We start from the raw sequence: 6,396 nt of genomic DNA on the forward strand, positions 1-6,396 counted from the left end.
AATAATAATAATAATAATAATAATAATAATAATAATAATAATAATAATAATAATAATGAGAGAGAAGAAGAAGATGATGATGATGATGAGAACTTTGAGATGAAATATTAATTAAACAATGATAATAACAAATGTCAAGATTAGAGATTCCACTAATGGTATGTCAAACAAGTATAATATAAACTCTTATTATTCAATTGGAAACCACACATAAAGGAGGTTCCCATCAGATTATAGATTGTTAACATGATTACATTAGTCATCTTATTCGATTAATGCTAATACTTGTAAATTTCATCAAGCATTCATGATTATAACTTATGTTAACAACAAATCAAGTTCCTGTCATAGCTCAGGTGTCGGTTATACCATACATTATGGGCTATAAAAGTGTCAAGCATTTGTTGTACCAAGTGTTATACAACATAAATCAAGATTAGTTATTTAACAAGCAAAGTATTAAAGAGTGAACAAGATAACAAATATAAAACATGTTAGTATCAAACATTAAACTCCATATTCAGTTTACATTATACTTATTGTTACACCATTAGTGTAACTTTTTCACCTTGACATAATTAACTTAGCTAGACATAATGAAAGAAAGAAAAATAGATAAACAAAATAAGAACATAAAAGCTAACTAAGTAAAGGAAAGGAAATGAAAAGCATAAACTTAATATTAATGAAAGCAAAGCATAAACATTACAAAAAATACAAAGAGAGAAAGGAAGAGCATGATCTTGATCTGAACACCAAGATGCCTAAATGCATGGCAAATGCCTCCTTTTATAGGCCAAAATTAGGAACTATTGATTTGATGACTAATTGATAAGTGGGTGGCCAACTTTTGACTTAGTGACAATCCTTATCTTCTCTTGTCTACCCAAAACGTCATTGATAACGTCACAATTGGAGCCAGGTGAAAACATAAAAGTTGTAGGCAATTATCTCAGCTTTCTTGTGTAAAAACGTTAGCTCATTTGGACTTCTAGAACTCTAGATATGGCCAAAATACCGAACAGTGCTCGGGCTGGAAGACAAATTCAGGCTTCTTTGTTGTTGCTACAATTTGGACTTGCAAATGGCCTTTTTAGATCTTGGGCTCCATATGAAAGTTGTAGGCATATGTCTTACCTTGCTATCCATATAAATTGGACCTAAATCTGAGATTTGTAGCTCCAGATATGATTCAATTACCGAACAGTGTTCCGGTTTGGATTGCACCGACATCTCTTTTCTAAGTTTGACCATCTCTTTGCCTTTGCAATTTATGTTCTTAAAGTCATCAATCAATATTTTCATTTATGTGATAGGCCTGCATTTAAAATGAACATTTACCATAAATTAAAGGTATCTTATATTATTAGATATATTATTATAAAACATGCTTTAGTTAAGGAGTTATTGATACTTCAAGTGCAAAATGATGATATAAAACCATGATAAAAATGCACTTTTAAGTACTAATCATCTATATTAAGTTTATACTATATTTATTCTTACACAATTAATATAACTTTTTCGCCTTGACATAATAAACTTACCTAAACATAATGAAAGAAAGAAAAATAAATAAACAAAATAAGAATATAAATAAGATAAAAGTTAACTAAGTAAAGAAAAGGAAATAAAAGGTATGAACAAGATATTAATGATAGCAAAACTTAAGCATTACAAAAAATACAAAGAGAGAAAGTAATAGCATAATATTGATATGAAGACCAAGATGCCTAAATGCATGGTAAATGCCTCTTTTTATAGGCCAAAATTGGGAAATATTAATTTGATGACTAATTGATGAGTGGGTGGCTAACTCTTGACTTGGTGACAATCCTTATCTTCTTTTTTCTGCTCAAAACATTATTGATAACGTCATAATTGGAACCATTTGAAACATGAAAGTTGTAGGAAATTATCTCAGCATTTCAGGAAAAAAAATGGAGGTCATTTGGGCTTCTAGAACTCCAGATATGAGCGAAACATTGAACAGTTTTTGGGTTTTAGGACATATTCAGACTTCTTTGTTGTTGTTATAATTTAGAATTGTAAATGACCTTTTTAAATCTTGCACTCCATATGAAAGTTGTAGGCCTATGTTTTACCTTTCGATCCATATAAAGTAGATCTAAATCCGAGATCTATAGCTCCATATATGACCCAATTACTGAACAATGTTCTAGTTTGGACTGCACCAATATCTCTTTTCTAAGTTTGGCCATCTCTTTGTCCTTTCAATTTCAGTTCTCAAACTCATCAATCAATCCTTTTATTTATGTGATAGGCCTGTATTTAAAATGAACATTTACTATAAATTAAAGGTATCTTATATTATTAGATATGTTATTATAAAACATGCTTTAGTTAAGGAGTTATTAATACTTTAAGTGCAAAATGATGATATAAAACCTTGATAAAAATGCACTTTTAAATACTAATCAATTCTTCTCTTCACATCTGCTCAAAACCTTTTCTAAGTTAATCAAACAATCATCAAATGAATCTTCAAAAACAGAAAAATCATCTATAAAAGGTAAAGAAAAATGATCTTTTTTAGTCATTGAATTAAGTTTCCTATAGTCAATGTAAGTGCGCTAACCAGTAATAGTTCTAGTTGGAATTAACTCATTTTTCTCATTTATTATCACAATGACTCCAGATTTCTTGGGTACAACTTAGATAGGACTTACCTATTTGCTGTCAGAAATAGGATAAATGATTTTATTATCTAGAAACTTAGTGACTTTATTTTTCACTATTTCTTTCATATTAGGATTGAGACTTCGTTGCATTTCTGTATAGGGTTTAGCATTTTCCTCCAAATAAATTCTATGTGTGCAAATCAGAGGACTTATTCCTTTTATGTCAGCTATGGTCTATCCTAATGTATTTTTGTGCATTTTCAGAGTTTGTAATAACTTACCTTCTTGATGTGCATTAAGTTTGGAAGAGATTATTACCAAAGAAGTTTTATTTTCTTCCAAAAATGAGTATTTGAGATTGAATGGGAATGACTTCGAATCAAGTTTGGGTGATTAAACACTTGAAGGTATGAACTTAATTGATCATGGTGGTAATTCCTCAATTTCCAATCTCCAATTATTTGCCTTTGATTCTTCTTGAAAATAAATAATTTACAAATTATCAGATTCATCAATCTCAGTTTCATAGGAAGTGGTTTGAAATTGATTGTGAACCAATTTTTTAGTAAAGTCCACTTTCTATAAATTATTATCATCTCTAGGTTGCTTGTAAATATTCATCTCCAATGTCATGTTTTTAAATGATGGCTTCATCAGTCCATTCCTACAATTAATCAATGCATTAGAAGTTGCAAGAAACAAATGTCCTAAAATAATAGGAAATGAATTACATGCTTCAATAGGTTGTGTGTCCAAGACAATAAAATCCACATGATAAATGAATTTATTAGCTTGTACTAACACATCTTCAATTATTCCTCTAAGTACTTTTACAGATCTATTAGGAAGTAAGAGAGTTACAGAAGTTGGTTTTAACTCACCTATATTAAGACTTTGAAAAACTAAATATGGAAGTAAATTCAGACTAGCTCCAAGATCAAGGCTCTTTCAATTTTATGTTCTCCAATAAAACAGGAAATTATAGGACAACCAAGGTCTTTTTATTTCAAAACATTATTGTTATGAAGAATAATGCTTGTTTGGCTAAAAAGGTTTTCTTTTTCAAATTTAGTTTTCTCTTCATAGTGCATCGATCTTTCAAAACTTTAGCATAAAAAGGAATATGTTTAATAGCATCCAATAAAGGTATATCAATCCTTAACTGTTTGAAAGTTTTAAAGACTTCAGAGTTGTGATTGACTTTTCTTTGTTTGGTCATGACATGAAGAAATGAAAATGCTAGTGGGGAATCACTCTTTTCTTTGCAATATTCGGATTCAACCCTTCCTTACCATTAGAGATTAACTCATCATCTTTCTCACAAGGTTCAAGCATGGGTTTTTCAATAACCTTACCACTACGAAGAGTGATGACTTATTTAACTTGATCCATGTGCTGGCTTCTAGAACTACCTGCATTTGCATTGTATTGCTCCTTAGGATTTTGTTGTGTTTGAGATGGAAACTTACCTTTGTTCTGGAAAATTAGAGCCGATGTGAACATTGCAAAAATATCTTTAAAATCTATCATACTTTGAGCAAGTTGAGTGTTAATTGCCTCTTGCTTTTCAATAAATGCATGCAATATTTCCTCAAGATTTTTTCTAGGAGGTGGAGTATAAAGAGGTGCATATCTATGAGAATTTTGAAAATTATGATATGTTTGAAATGGTGGTTGTAAAGTATGTGCATTGTTATTATCACTTTTCCAATTAAAATTTGGGTGATTTCTCTAACCAGGGTTGTATATTTATGAGTATCGGTGATGATTGAACCTTTAAAAACTGTTTAAAGCATAAACTTGTTTATAGAGGCACTCTCTAAAAGAAGGTAAAGTTGGACAGTCATTGGTTGAGTGTTCATTTGTTTCACAGATTTGACACGTAATGTCTTGAACATATTTTAATTGACCACTCTTTTTCAATTCCAGTACCTCGACTTTTCTAGCTAAAGAATCAAACTTAACTTGGAGGTCATGATCTTCCCTAAGGTTGTAGATACCTCCACTAGATGTATGAAGTTGGGTTTTACTTTGTGCCTCATAAATGGTTGTAGTGTCCTAATTTGATATATTTTCAGCTAGGAAGTCTAGGTAATCTATTGATTCATTAGGGTCTTTATCTTCAGAAGTTCTATGAAACATAAATTAAACCATTTGCCTATCTCTAAGTATGAACTGATTAGTACTTAAAAGTGCATTTTTATCAAGGCTTTATATCATCATTTTGCACTTGAAGTATCAATAACTCCTTAACTAGAACATGTTTTGTAATAACAAGTCTGATAATATAAGATACCTTTAATTTATGGTAAATGCTCATTTTAACTACAGGTATTCTCACAATTCAAAGGATTGATTGTTGTGATTAACTATTGGAAGTGAAAGGACAAAGAAAAGGCTAAGCTTACGAAGGAGATGCCAATTCACTTCAAATTCGAACACTGTTCAGTCATCGGATCATATCTAGAGCTATAGATCTTGGATTTCATATTAATTTATATGGCTGGAAAGATAACAAATAGGCCTACAACTTTCATGGGTATGGAAAGACCTAAATTTTCCATTTTCAAATTCAAAGTTTGGCCACATAAGAGAAGTTCGAATCTGTCTTGCAATCCAGCCCAAACACTACTCAAAGTTTTATCCATAACTGGAGTTCTAGAAGTCCAAATGATCTGAAATTTGGTGGGTGGAAGGAAAAGACAATTTACAACAACTTTCATGAGAGAACCAACTCAAATTCAGATGGTAGAAATGAGATTTCATCCACACAAGAGCATGAGTGCTATCCACCACGTCTACCAACAGCACTACTCAGTATTTTAGACATATCTTAAGCTGTAGTAATCCAAATAATTTGTAATTTGGTGGGTGGAAGGAAAAGACAATTTCCAACAACTTTCATGAAGAACACTTTGCCAAATTCTGATTGCATCAGTGTCAATTCAGCCATCTAAAGTGCTGGAGTGATGTTGTCCACCAAGTCCATTAATCAATAGTTGGCCACTACATCAATTATCAATTACCACATGAATAGTTCCGAATTTTAGCCTATAAAAGAAGACATTTACCATTCATTTGGGCATCTTGTTTTCCATATCAAGATCATGTTCTTGCTCTTTCTCTTTATATTGTTGTAATGCTTAAGTTTTGCTTTCATTAATCTCTTGTTCATGCTTTTCATTTCCTTTACTATACTTAGTTAACTTATATCATGTTTATGTTCTTATATTGTTTCTTTAAGTTTTTGTCTTTCATAATGTCTAGCTAAGTTAATTATTTCAAGGTGAAAAGGGTTCACTAATGGTGTTAGGATAAGTAAATATAAACTCAATATGGACTTCAATGCTTATATCTTAAACAACTTGTTATTAACATGTCTTATCATTTTTATCTTATTAATTCTTAATACCTTACTTGTTAAATGGTTAATCTAGATTTGTGTTGTGTAACAATTGGTACATCAAATACTTGATCCTTCGTAGTATTCAGCCGACATCGTTATTACGAGAGGAACTTGATTTGTTGTCAACATAAGTTAGCATCATGAATACTTGCTAAAATTTATAAGTATGGTGTTATGTAAATAAGATGATTAATATGATCATGTTGATAATTAATAAAGAGTTTATACCTTACTTATCTCTAATACTATTAGTGTATCCTCTAACATTGACATTTGTTTTTATCATTGTATAATCTTCACATTAATTTTACATCTCAAAGTCCTCTTTAACTCATCTTCACCACCACC

This window comes from Populus euphratica, unplaced genomic scaffold (assembly GCF_000495115.2).
Source record: "Populus euphratica unplaced genomic scaffold, PopEup_1.0 scaffold776.1, whole genome shotgun sequence".
NCBI classification, from domain to species: domain Eukaryota; kingdom Viridiplantae; phylum Streptophyta; class Magnoliopsida; order Malpighiales; family Salicaceae; genus Populus; species Populus euphratica.